This window comes from Balaenoptera musculus, chromosome 2 (assembly GCF_009873245.2).
Source record: "Balaenoptera musculus isolate JJ_BM4_2016_0621 chromosome 2, mBalMus1.pri.v3, whole genome shotgun sequence".
NCBI classification, from domain to species: Eukaryota; Metazoa; Chordata; class Mammalia; order Artiodactyla; family Balaenopteridae; genus Balaenoptera; species Balaenoptera musculus.
The window spans coordinates 109,721,107-109,734,747 of NC_045786.1; the positions used below are offsets into that span (position 1 = coordinate 109,721,107).

The 13,641-nt window shown below is 39.3% G+C and overlaps 1 protein-coding gene across 6 annotated transcripts in view; it reads left to right on the forward strand.

The window, feature by feature from the left end:
* Positions 1-13,641, forward strand: part of AKAP6 (A-kinase anchoring protein 6) — a 584,194-nt gene that overhangs the window by 54,049 nt on the left and 516,504 nt on the right. For 5 of the 6 annotated variants that reach the window (XM_036842081.1, XM_036842086.1, XM_036842084.1 and 2 more), the window contains one exon: positions 11,133-11,233. The exons of the other annotated variant lie outside the window; for it this stretch is intronic. The gene's annotated coding sequence lies outside the window, so the exon portion shown is untranslated. The remainder of the gene's footprint in view (positions 1-11,132; positions 11,234-13,641) is intronic. 6 annotated transcript variants of the gene reach the window in all.

The following is a 13,641-nucleotide window of genomic DNA, read 5'->3' on the forward strand; positions in this document are numbered from 1 at the left end:
CTCATGTTAGGCTCACTTACTTATGTACCATATTCAAAATGTCAAAACCAAGTGGTCTTGGATTGTTTACTTTTGTTATTTTACTTTATCTGAATTAGACAACTTACCTCCTTCCAGTTAAACTCAAACTCTTAGGCTTCCCCAAATGTTTAATTAAAATTTTTTTCTCCAGGTCCTTTTCCAGCCTTTTAGCACATCAAGACATTACAATTATGTTTCTGGAATTCTCTTCTCTAGCTAAGTTGAGGGCTTTGGTGGTGTCTCTTTTCCATGAAAGGCTAGTCCAGTCTCAGACTCCTCAATTTCAACTCTAATAGAAATTGTTCCAGGGGACTCCCCTGGTGGTCCAGTGGTAAAGAATCCACCTTCCAATTCAGAGGACGCGGGTTTGATCCCTGGTCAGGGAACTAAGATGGGGCAACTAAGCCTGTATGCCACAACTACAGAGCCCACGCACCCTGGAGCCTGCGCGCCACAACTAGAGAGAGAAAACCCGCACACCGCAACTAGAAACTCAAGCAGACTGCACGCTGTAACGAAAACACTCCCACATGCCTCAACAAATATCCCATGTGCCGCAACTAAGACCCAATGCAGCCAAAAGAAAAAGAAAAAAGAAAAAAAGGAAAATAAATAAATACAATAAATAAATATTAAAAAAAAATTGTTCCAAAACACAAATGCTAACCCCCTTCCTCTCTCCTTCTTTCTGTTTGTTAAATTCAGGAGTTGTCTGCTCATTCTGATACTGTTTGATTGAAAAACCAGTTCTTGGGAATAAAAGTTTTTATTCAGCATAATGTTTAGGGGTCAAATTATCAGTCAAAATGTGACCAAAAAACATAATGCTCCATCTTCTCATGTTCTTCGCCTTTTCCTTCTTTATAGGATTTATCCTTTAGTATGCTTTTTATTCCCGAAAACTGGCTTGAGAGTCCCTCACAAAAAAGCATTCATCTTATTATTTTTTGAAGTGTGAATCAACTTGTTCTCATTTCAGAAGGATCTTTTCTCCTCACTTTGAGTGATAAAGGTTCAAAAAAATAATTTCTCTGCACACTAAAAAGTCGTCTTTAGAAATGTAAATGAAAACCACAGTGAGATTCCACTTCACACCCACGGGGATGGCCCAGGCTGGTGGGGAGGGTGCTAATGGGTACGAGGCTTCTTTTGGGGATGATGAAAATATTCTCAAGCTGTGGTGATGGTTGTGTGTATCTGAATACATTAAAAACCATTGAAGTGTGTATTTTAAATTAGTGTATGTGTTGTATGGTATATGAATTATATCCCAATAAAATTATTAAAAGAAAAAAAATTTTTAAACACATTTACTTTTCAGTGATCAATACCACTTTCTCATGAAATGCTTACATATGAGAAATGTTCTTGTGTCTTCTCACCTTAAATTGTTCTCTTTCGCTTAGAAGTCAGGCTCATTCCTCTGGCTAATATCTGACAGAATCCCGTCAGTGTTTTTGCTTCTTCCTTTATTAGCCAGACTACTTCCAGTTTAAAGAAAATTTTGCCGTCAACAACCACTAGGGTTCCCTAAGGTATGGTTCATAAAGGAAAGGCAGGACAGGTGCTCGATTCTTTCTTTCTATTTATCAGCTTTACAGATAGTAAGTGGTTCCCTAGCGTGCAACGATGACCAGTGCTTTTTAGGGTCATTATGAACTTAGGGATTTAAAGGCATGTGATATATTCTAATCCATTGCAGGTATTATCCTTATTGGTGCTTAAATTTTCCCATATTTGCCCAGTAGGAGCATTCACGTTGACTCCTGGGTCTTCTAGATACAACTCCAGTAATGTTTGATGACTTCTTTATTTTCTGGTGTAAAAAATCGCTCTTGGCTCCTCTTTTACATTTTCTGTTCCAGACATGAATCTACCGTTTCTCCAAGAAGCCCTGGGGTATTTTAGACACCACTACCTGGATGCTATGGGTGCTTATTGCTTCCGGTTTCGTCATTATTTCTAGGTCTTTTCAGTAGACAGATACAAGAAGTATTTTTTAACATAAAATAAATTATGAATTCATACTGATACTTCTAACTCAAAAAAGAGGGTTTTTACTTAATTTCATTGATCTTAATCCATACCTTTCTTCTACATCGAAATCTCTTTTTAACACCAATTACTCATTCTCCTTATCCCCCACTAAACACAGAGTAGTCCAAGTGTAACATTATTAATGCTACTCTAACAATGTGATTAGTTGAAAATGTTAGAATTGTTTGAAGTTCATTTTTGTAATGAGGGTATATGCCAAAAGAATGAATGACCAGACACATTACTGTGTTTTCAAGTCACTTGGCATGATTTATTTCTGGTGGTTATACCACCAACTAGACACACATTTAGGTTCTTTTTTTTTTTTTTTTTGCTTTTTATTATTAAGGATATTTTATACTTCTTTTTAATAAGGTATAATGTATATACTGTAAAATTTATCCTCTTTAATGTATAGTTCTGCATATTTTGACGAAAGCATAAAATCATGTACCCTGCACTAAAACCAAGATACAGAACAGTCTTATCATCCCCCCAAATTGCCCCAAGCTCCTTTACGGTCAACCCCCACTCCAGTTCCCAGCAATTTGAATCTGTTTTTTTGTCCATGTAGTTTTGCTTTTATTCAGAATGTTGTATGAATGGAGTCATATAGTATATAGCATTTTGAGTATGGATTCAGCATAAAAGTATTGCTTTTTAAAATTTAATTTTGTTTTATAATGATATAAAATATTTACATAATTCCACAGTCTAATCAACAAAAGTATATGTAAAGAAATTTGGCTTTTATCCTGTCCTCTTCACTTTATGCCTTTCCTCCCTCTATAGATAGCCATTTTTTTAAATATAAATTTATTTATTTATTTATTTATTTATGGGTGCATTGGGACTTCATCATTGGGTCTTCGTTGCTGCGTGCGGGCTTTCTCTAGTTGCAGTGAGCGGGGCCTACTCTTAGTTGTGGTGCGCGGGCTTATCGTGGTGGCTTCTCTTTGTTGTGGAGCACGGGCTCTAGGTGCATGGGCTTCAGTAGTTGTGGCACGTGGGCTCAGTAGTTGTGGCTCACGGGCTCTAGAGCACAGGCTCAGTAGTTGTGGCGCATGGGCTTAGTTGATTCGTGGCATGTGGGATCTTCCCGGACCAGGGATCGAATCCATGTCCCCTGCATTGGCAGGCGGATTCTTAACCACTGTGCTACCAGGGAAGTCCCTAGATAGCCGTTTTTTATTTTTTGATATCTACCTGTCTACCAATCTCATATTTCCCTCTCCCTTCTTAAGCAGTTAACATAATATGCACACTTTGCTCAGGTAGGGCATTTTATTTTTTTATTTATTTATTTTTTTTATTCACACACACACACACTGTATTTTATTTTTACAAGACATAAATAGACTGACACCAAGCATTGTACATGGATGACCACAACAAAAGCAACAATGATTGCAATTACCAAACATGAAACACACTCATACTATGTCATAATATTGACATTCAGTCCAGTAATCCTCCACTGTAACAGCTCCTTTACTTTGCAGTGAAAATTGATTTGTATATTCTTTGCCTCTGAGTCCTCGTGGGATTTTTTTTTTTTTTTTTAAATTCAGACAGAAAGTCACAAAAATTATACTCATCCTCATCAGTTCACTCAGTCCCATGTAATTAATTTTTTTTTCATCTTGATCTTTTGTTAGCACTTTTATGAGTTCATCAGTTTTTCATTAGAGTTCTGAAAATGCTTATTCATTCAGTTCAGCAGTACAGTCAGTTACCAGAAACCTGTACTTGTCAGAGTCTTTTCCATGAATTTCTTGAAGATGAAACCCTTTTATAGGAACATATTTGCAAAATCATCAGAGTACACCCAGAACTGTCTGTAAATGACAAAAGACTTAAAAATGACCACGGTTAAAGATTTGATGAAAGTTCATAATAATGCAGTTGACAAGAAAATTAGTTATTTCTGAGATATACATTTTAAAGTAATAACTAGGATTATTACTTATAACATTATACCAGAACATATAAGATTTTTAGAAATTTCATGTAATGTCTGAAACATTTATATTAACATATTTCCATACAAATACAAATATAAGATTTTTAGAAATTTCATGTAATGTCTGAAACATTTATATTAACATATTTCCATACATATTTCCATACAAATACAAATATAAGATTTTTAGAAATTTCATGTAATGTCTGAAACATTTATATTAACATATTTCCATACAAATAACCCAATGAAAGTTTAGTATTAGTTGTTTTGTTTGTTTTTTTATACTGCAGGTTCTTATTAGGCATCAGTTTCATACACATCAGTGTATACATGTCAATCCCAATTGCCCAATCCAGCACACCACCATCCCCACCTCACCGCAGTTTTCCCCCCTTGGTGTCCATATGACCATTCTCTACATCTGTGTCTCAACTTCTGCCCTGCAAACTGGCTCATCTGTACCATTTTTCTAGGTTCCGCATACATGCATTAATATACGATATTTGTTTTTCTCTTTCTGACTTACTTCACTCTGTATGACAGTCTCTAGATCCATCCATGTCTCAACAAATGACTCAATTTCGTTCCTTTTTATGGCTGAGTAATATTCCATTGTATATATGTACCACAACTTCTTTATCCATTCGTCTGTTGATGGGCATTTAGCTTGCTTCCATGACCTGGCTATTGTAAATAGTGCTGCAATGAACATTCGGGTGCATGTGTCTTTTTGAATTACGGTTTTCTCTGGGTATATGCCCAGTAGTGGGATTGCTGGGTCATATGGTAATTCTATTTTTAGTTTTTTAAGGAACCTCCATACTGTTCTCCATAGTGGCTGTATCAATTTACATTCCCACCAACAGTGCAAGAGGGTTCCCTTTTCTCCACACCCTCTCCAGCATTTGTTGTTTGTAGATTTTCTGATGATGCCCATTCTAACAGGAGTGAGGTGATACCTCATTGTAGTTTTGATTTGCATTTCTCTAATAATTAGTGATGTTGAGCATCTTTTCATGTGCTTCGTGGCCATCTGTATGTCTTCTTTGGAGAAATGTCTATTTAGGTCTTCTGCCCATTTTTGGATTGGGGTGTTTGTTTCTTTGATATTGAGCTGAATGAGCTGTTTATATATTTTGGAGATTAATCCTTTGTCCGTTGATTCATTTGCAAATATTTTCTCCCATTCTGAGGGTTGTCTTTTCGTCTTGTTTATGGTTTCCTTTGCTGTGCAAAAGCTTTGAAGTTTCATTAGGTCCCATTTGTTTATTGTTGTTTTTATTTCCATTACTCTAGGAGGTGGATCAAAAAAGATCTTGCTGTGATTTATGTCAAAGAGTGTTCTTCCTATGTTTTCCTCTAAGAGTTTTATAGTGTCCAGTCTTATATTTAGGTCTCTAATCCATTTTGAGTTTATTTTTGTGTATGGTGTTAGGGAGTATTCTAGTTTCATTCTTTTACATGTAGCTGTCCAGTTTTCCCAGCACCACTTATTGAAGAGACTGTCTTTTCTCCATTGTATATCTTTGCCTCCTTTGTCATAGATTAGTTGACCATAGGTGCGTGGGTTAATCTCTGGGCTTTCTATCTTGTTCCATTGATCTATGTTTCTGTTTTTGTGCCAGTACCATACTGTCTTGATTACTGTAGCTTTGTAGTATAGTCTGAAGTCTGGGAGTCTGATTCCTCCAGCTCCATTTTTTTCCCTCAAGACTGCTTTGGCTATTCGGGGTCTTTTGTGTCTCCATACAAATTTTAAGATGATTTGTTCTAGCTCCGTAAAAAATGCCATTGGTAATTTGATAGGGATTGCATTGAATCTGTAGATTGCTTTGGGTAGTATACTCATTTTCACAATGTTGATTCTTCCAATCCAAGAACATGGTATATCTCTCCATCTGTTGGTATCATCTTTAATTTCTTTCATCAGTGTCTTATAGTTTTCTGCATACAGGTCTTTCGTCTCCCTAGGTAGGTTTATTCCTAGGTATTTTATTCTTTTGTTGCAATGGTAAATGGGAGTGTTTCCATAATTTCTCTTTCAGATTTTTCATCATTAGTGTATAGGAATGCAAGAGATTTCTGTGCATTAATTTTGTATCCTGCAACTTTACCATATTCATTAATCAGCTCTAGCAGTTTTCTGGTGGCAGTTTTAGGATTCTCTATGTATAGTATCATGTCATCCGCAAACAGTGACAGTTTTACTTCTTCTTTTCCAATTTGTATTCCTTTTATTTCTTTTTCTTCTCTGATTGCCGTGGCTAGGACTTCCAGAACTATGTTGAATAATAGTGGTGAGAGTGGACATCCTTGTCTCGTTCCTGATCTTAGAGGAAATGCTTTCAGTTTTTCACCATTGAGAATGATGTTTGCTGTGGGTTTGTCATATATGGCCTTTATTATGTTGAGGTAGGTTCCCTCTATGCCCACTTTCTGGAGAGTTTTTATCAGAAATGGGTGTTGAATTTTGTCAAAAGCTTTTTCTGCATCTATTGAGATGATCATATGGTTTTTATTCTTCAATTTGTTAATATGGTGTATCACATTGATTGATTTGTGTATATTGAAGAATCCTTGCATCCCTGGGATAAATCCCACTTGATCGTGGTGTATGATCCTTTTAATGTGTTGCTGGATTCTGTTTGCTAGTATTTTGTTGAGGATTTTTGCATCTATATTCATCAGTGATATTGGTCTGTAATTTTCTTTTTTTGTAGTGTCTTTGTCTGGTTTTGGTATCAGGGTGATGGTGGCCTCATAGAATGAGTTTGGGAGTGTTCCTTCCTCTGCAATTTTTTGGAAGAGTTTGAGAAGGATGGGTGTTAGCTCTTCTCTAAATGTTTGATAGAATTCACCTGTGAAGCCATCTGGTCCTGGACTTTTGTTGTTGGAAGATTTTTAATCACAGTTTCAATTTCATTACTTGTGATTGGTCTGTTCATATTTTCTGTTTCTTCCTGATTCAGTCTGGGAAGGTTATACCTTTCTAAGAATTTGTCCATTTCTTCCAGGTTGTCCATTTTATTGGCATAAAGTTGCTTGTAGTAGTCTCTTAGGATGCTTTGTATTTCTGTGGTGTCTGTTGTAACTTCTCCTTTTTCATTTCTGATTTTATTGATTTGAGTCCTCTCCCTCTTTTTCTTGATGAGTCTGGCTAATGGCTTATCAATTTTGTTTATCTTCTCAAAGAACCAACTTTTAGTTTTATTGATCTTTGCTATTGTTTTCTTTGTTTCTATTTCATTTATTTCTGCTCTGATCTTTATGATTTCTTTCCTTCTGCTAACTTTGGGTTTTGTTTGTTCTTCTTTCTCTAGTTTCTTTAGGTGTAAGGTTAGATTGTTTACTTGAGATTTTTCTTGTTTCTTTAGGTAGGCTTGTATAGCTATAAACTTCCCTCTTAGAACCGCTTTTGCTGCATCCCATAGGTTTTGGGTCGTCGTGTTTTCATTGTCATTTGTCTCTAGGTATTTTTTGATTTCCTCTTTGATTTCTTCAGTGATCTCTTGGTTATTTAGTAACGTATTGTTTAGCCTCCATGTGTTTGTCCTTTTTACGTTTTTTTCCCTGTAATTCATTTCTAATCTCATAGCGTTGTGGTCAGAAAAGATGCTTGATATGATTTCAATTTTCTTAAATTTACTGAGGCTTGATTTGTGACCCAAGATGTGATCTATCCTGGAGAATGTTCCGTGCGCACTTGAGAAGAACGTGTAATCTGCTGTTTTTGGATGGAATGTCCTATATATATCAATTAAATCTATCTGGTCTATTGTGTCATTTAAAGCTTCTGTTTCCTTATTTATTTTCATTTTGGATGATCTGTCCATTGGTGTAAGTGAGGTGTTAAAGTCCCCCACTATTATTGTGTTACTGTCGATTTCCTCTTTTATAGCTGTTAGCAGTTGCCTTATGTATTGAGGTGCTCCTATGTTGGGTGCATATATATTTATAATTGTTATATCTTCTTCTTGGATTGATCCCTGGATCATTATGTAGTGTCCTTCCTTGTCTCTTGTAACATTCTTTATTTTAAAGTCTATTTTATCTGATATGAGTATAGCTACTCCAGCTTTCTTTTGATTTCCATTTGCATGGAATATCTTTTTCCATCCCCTCACTTTCAGTCTGTATGTGTCCCTAGGTCTAAAGTGGGTCTCTTGTAGACAGCATATATATGGGTCTTGTTTTTGTATCCATTCAGCCAGTCTATGTCTTTTGGTTGGGGCATTTAATCCATTCACGTTTAAGGTAATTATCGATATGTATGTTCCTGTGACCATTTTCTTAATTGTTTTGGGTTTGTCTTTGTAGGTCCTTTTCTTCTCTTGTGTTTCCCACTTAGAGAAGGTGGTGCTGAATTCTCTTAGCTTTTGCTTGTCTGCAAAGCTTTTGATTTCTCCATCAAATCTAAATGAGATCCTTGCCGGGTAGAGTAATCTTGGTTGTAGGTTCTTCCCTTTCATCACTTTAAGTATATCATGCCACTCCCTTCTGGCTTGCAGAGTTTCTGCTGAGAAATCAGCTGTTAACCTTATGGGAGTTCCCTTGTATGTTATTTGTCGTTTTTCCCTTGCTGCTTTCAATAATTTTTCTTTGTCTTTAATTTTTGCCACTTTGATTACTATGTGTCTCGGCGTGTTTCTCCTTGGGTTTATTCTGTATGGGACTCTCTGCGCTTCCTGGACTTGGGTGGCTATTTCCTTTCCCATGTTAGGGAAGTTTTCGACTATAATCTCTTCAAATATTTTCTCTGGTCCTTTCTCTCTCTCTTCTCCTTCTGGGACCCCTATAATGCGAATGTTGTTGCGTTTAATGTTGTCCCAGAGGTCTCTTAGGCTGTCTTCATTTCTTTTCATTCTTTTTTCTTTAGTCTGTTCTGCAGCAGTGAATTCCACCATTCTGTCTTCCAGGTCACTTATCCGTTCTTCTGCCTCAGTTATTCTGCTATTGATTCCTTCTAGTGTAGTTTTCATTTCAGTTATTGTATTGGTGATCTCTGTTTGTTTGTTCTTTAATTCTTCTAGGTCTTTGTTAATCATTTCTTGCATCTTCTCAATCTTTGCCTCCATTCTTATTCCGAGGTCCTGGATCATCTTCACTATCATTATTCTGAATTCTTTTTCTGGAAGGTTGCCTATCTCCACTTCATTTAGTTGTTTTTCTGGGGTTTTTTCTTGTTCCTTCATCTGGTGCATAGCCCTCTGCCTTTTCATCTTCTCTATCTTTCTGTAACTGTGGTTTTTGGTCCACAGGCTGCAGGATCGTAGTTTTTCTTGCTTCTGTTGTCTGCCCTCTGGTGGTTGAGGTTATCTAAGAGGCTTGATGGGAGGCTCTGGTGGTGGGTAGAGCTGACTGTTGCTGTGGCGGTCAGAGCTCAGTAAAACCTTAATCCACTTGACTGTTGATGGGTGGGGCTGGGTTCCCTCCCTGTTGCTGTGGCGGTCAGAGCTCAGTAAAACCTTAATCCACTTGACTGTTGATGGGTGGGGCTGGGTTCCCTCCCTGTTGGTTGTTTTGCCTGAGGCAACCCAACACTGGAGCCTACCGGTGCTCTTTGGTGGGGTCAATGGCAGACTCTGGGAGGGCTCACGCCAAGGAGAACTTCCCAGAGCCTCTGCTGCCAGTGTCCTTATCCCCACGGTGAAACAGAGCCACCACTCGCCTCTGCAGGAGACCCCCCAACACCAGCAGGTAGGTCCGGTTCAGTCTCCCCCAGGGTCACTGCTCCTTCCCCTGGGTCCCGATGCACACATTACTTTGTGTGTGCCCTCCAAGAGTGGGGTCTCTGTTTCCCCCAGTCCTGTCAAAGTCCTGCAATCAATTCCCTCTAGGCTTCAAAGTCTGATTCTCTAGGAATTCCTCCTCCCGTTGCCGGACCCCCAGGTTGGGAAGCCTGACGTGGGGCTCAGAACCTTCACTCCAGTGGGTGGAATTCTGTGGTATAAGTGTTCGCCAGTCTGTGAGTCACCCACCCAGCAGTTATGGGATTTGATTTTACTCTGATTGCGCCCCTCCTACCGTCTCACTGTGGCTTCTCCTCTGTCCTTGGACGCGGGGTATCCTCCTTGGTGAAGTCCAGGGTCTTCCTGTCAATGATTGTCCAGCAGCCAGTGGTGATTCTGGTGCTCTCGCAAGAGGGAGTGAGAGCACGTCCTTCTACTCCGCCATCTTGGTTAATCTCCGGTAGGGCATTTTAGTTTAAATTAATTTCAAGGACTAAGAATTAAAAGGGCTTAAGGATAATAATATATTTGACTAGTCTCTAGTTTTAAATTGGAATTGTATTATAGGTTTGATAAAAAGTAGTAAATCACCATTTTTTTTCTGTCTTCCCTCCCTTTTTTACCCGCAAATTTTGTTAGGGCCAGTAATGTGTCTGCTGCTATGGACTTGGAGGGTGGTATTTGTGCTGCAGTTTAGGGTTGGCTAGGATTTCCTGAGCCCTCGATGTCAAAGTGGGCCTTGTGCAAGCTTATGCAGCAAAGAGCAACAGTTATTACTGAGTAGCTACTTGTGCCAGGCATATTCTAGATCTGGGGGATAAGGCTGGAAACAAGTCACTTTCTCTGACCTATGATCTTACAGTTCTCTGAGAAAGGAAGACAAAGGGTGAGGAATGTTTGCCCTGTGTAAGAGATGGGAGAAGCTGGGGGTTCCTATCTCCTGTGGGGTGGCCAAAGCTTGTCACAAGAGTAGCCAGATGAGGCAGCCACCTACCTTAAGGCCCTCTTTTGCCTTCAAATACCTCACTACCAGGCCTGATCGAACTTTCCATATCTGCAAAACTCATTCCTTGGGGCTACCATTACCTTCAGAAATTTTTGTTTAAATGTAAAAGGAAGGGGCAGCACAGTAATATGTTAGATCTCCTTCCATTCTTGCCCAGGGCGTTTAATAGATTTCTAGAAGGTGGAAGGGCCCCGAGGAGTATAAATAAAAAGGGTATGGGGAGGACAGCCAGGCGTTAGATTGTGATGAAGCTTAGTTAGCTAACATACAGTATGACAGATAAAATGATCTCGATAGGGTGGGAGGATGGGCCAGGTATCAACAGGATAAAGTAATATATGGGTAAAAGTACATTTCGAATTCTTCATTACAGAGCTAAACATACACACCTGGCCCCGGAGTTGGAGAAGCTGGGGAAGATCCAGGGGAGAGTAGAGCAAGTTGCAGGCCCAGCTGCTGCCTCATGCAAACGAGGTGAGTGAGCAAAGATAAGCAGCAACCTGTGTGAGCTGCAAAATGGTTGCTGCATCATTTCTGCCCAGCAAATCTCCCACAAGAATATTTCTTGTGGCTGACCCTCATCAGAAATATATAGGAAAGGGAATTCTGGAAAATGTGGTTCAGCTTAGTTAAGTTGACACATTAAAAAGACACCACAGATATGTACTATTGTGATTCCGTGGTGGCAAGTAGCAGACTCCAATCAAGATTAGCTAAGGAAAATATAACTTGCAAAATACCACGAGTGACTCATGTGACGCTGAGCAAGAATGTAGCCAGGCCTCTGGAGGGCCTAGGATCAGGTGTGTCTTGCCACAGGCCTGTTTCCTCTGCCCCTTTGACCTTTGGCAAGTACAATATGGTCAGCCTACAAGTTCTAAGCTACATCATGGTAACTGGATGAGGCATCCCAAGAGACTCAGCTTATCTGTTTCTCTGTCTTTCCCTTCTTCCTTCTTCACTATTTCAATTCAGATATTGGTAAATGGCCTCTGATTGGTCCAGCTTAGACTTCATGCCTGTTCTTGGTCCAATCAGGATAACAGAGTCACACAGGATAGCAAAGTGGCTTCAGGACCAGGACCTGCCACTGTGAGGGAAGCAGACAGTTAAAGCAAGTTCACTCATCAGCCAAATTTGTTCTAAAATTTGTTCCTAAGCAAGGTGTGATACCACAGGAGATGCCTAGAGCTCCCTGTGGTTCTGAGTAGTGCCGTGCATCTTTGTTTTCCCCCTTTCTAGTCTTTTCCCTTTTCCCCCTTGCACCGCTCAGAGCTCTGATACCCCAGTCCCTCCAGGCCTAGGAAAGCAATCAATGTGTGACCTCCTCACTCTCATTCTGAACTAGAACTATATGCATTTTTAGAGAAATAGGAAAGGGCAATGTAGTATTTAACCTAAGGGAATTAAGGGTAATGCCTGGACCCAAAACAACAACAACAACAACAGAACCCAACCAACCAAACTAAACTCCAAAAACCTTTTTAGTAACTAGCCACTTATTTTGATTCTGAGTCAGACAAGCCTTGGATTTTGGAGAAACCAAAGGGGCAAAACAAGGCATGGAGACTGGGCCAGCAAGAAATCAGCATTGTCATTTGGTTTAGTCCAGATGGCAGTCCTGAAAGGGGTCCTAACATTGAAGCAAATACAAAGATACTATTCACCCTCATCACCACCAAATACTGCTTGTTAAGCAGTTCATTGTTTTGTCTTTACTGAAAGATTGCGTGGAATGATGAATAGCTAGAAATGTTATGACTGCTGGTTGGAAACCACCTGAGGAGTAACAAAATAAATTCTGTTCCTCTCTGTGAGTTATGGAAAGACTCGGGTGAAAAGAACCAATTGTATAATCTGGACACTAATTCTTACTGATAATTCTTAGTGATAATTGTACTGCTAGTGTTTTCAGGCCTGTTTCTACAGGCCAGACATGCCTATTAAAGCATTAACAACATGAGCAAGCTGTGAAGTAGATGAATTTTGCAGTCTGTGTCCTGTGCCTCCAAACCCAACTCACTCAAGTGAGTTAAGTGCCTCCTATATGGTAAGCATTGTACTACTTTCTAAAACTCTCACTTAAAAAATAAACCCGTAAAGCCTTAGATTTAGACGGGATTCTAGAAGAGAATGAGACCCACTCTATCTAGGACTCTCTTCCAGTGACATCAAGTGCTGTACATTCAAAGGCAACACCCTCCATCAGTGATGATCTCTGAATGATAAAAAGCTGTTGCATATATTGTGATGAAACTTGATTCCTCTGTTTCTACCCATGGGTTCTAATCTGTCCCATAGAGAACAGTCTCATTCCCACTTACACACCCCAGCCTTGTAAGGTTTGTAGACTTCCTTCAAGGTGAGCATCCTCAGGGTTCTTGGCTGTTTCTGTGATATCACGTGAACGCTCTAGTTGCAACTGTTCCTCTTTGAACGTGATGCTGAGAACAGGACACGGCAGTCCATAAGTGACAAGTTCAGTAGGAGTGTTACACTGGGCTAGTAACATGCTCTGCATTTGTTTTACTAATTATTTTGAACATACTGAGTCTGAGTTAACTAAAACTCCAGGGGGAAGCCAGAGCTCTCCTACTCTACTCCTGCCATTGATTTCTTGAGTTCAAGTGTATTAGCATTATAGTCAAAGAGGGCTCTATTAATTTCTTATTGCTGCTTATTAGCACAAATTTGTTATCTTACGGTTCTGTAGGTCACATGTCCCATCTGAGTCTCACTTGGCTAAAATCAAGATGTTAGCAGGGCTTCTTTGCCTTCTGGAGGCTCTTGTGGAGAATCCATTTCCCTACCTTTCCAGCAACTAGAGACTGCTCACTTTCCTTGGACTCTGACCCCTTTCCTCCATCTTCAAAGTCAGCAAC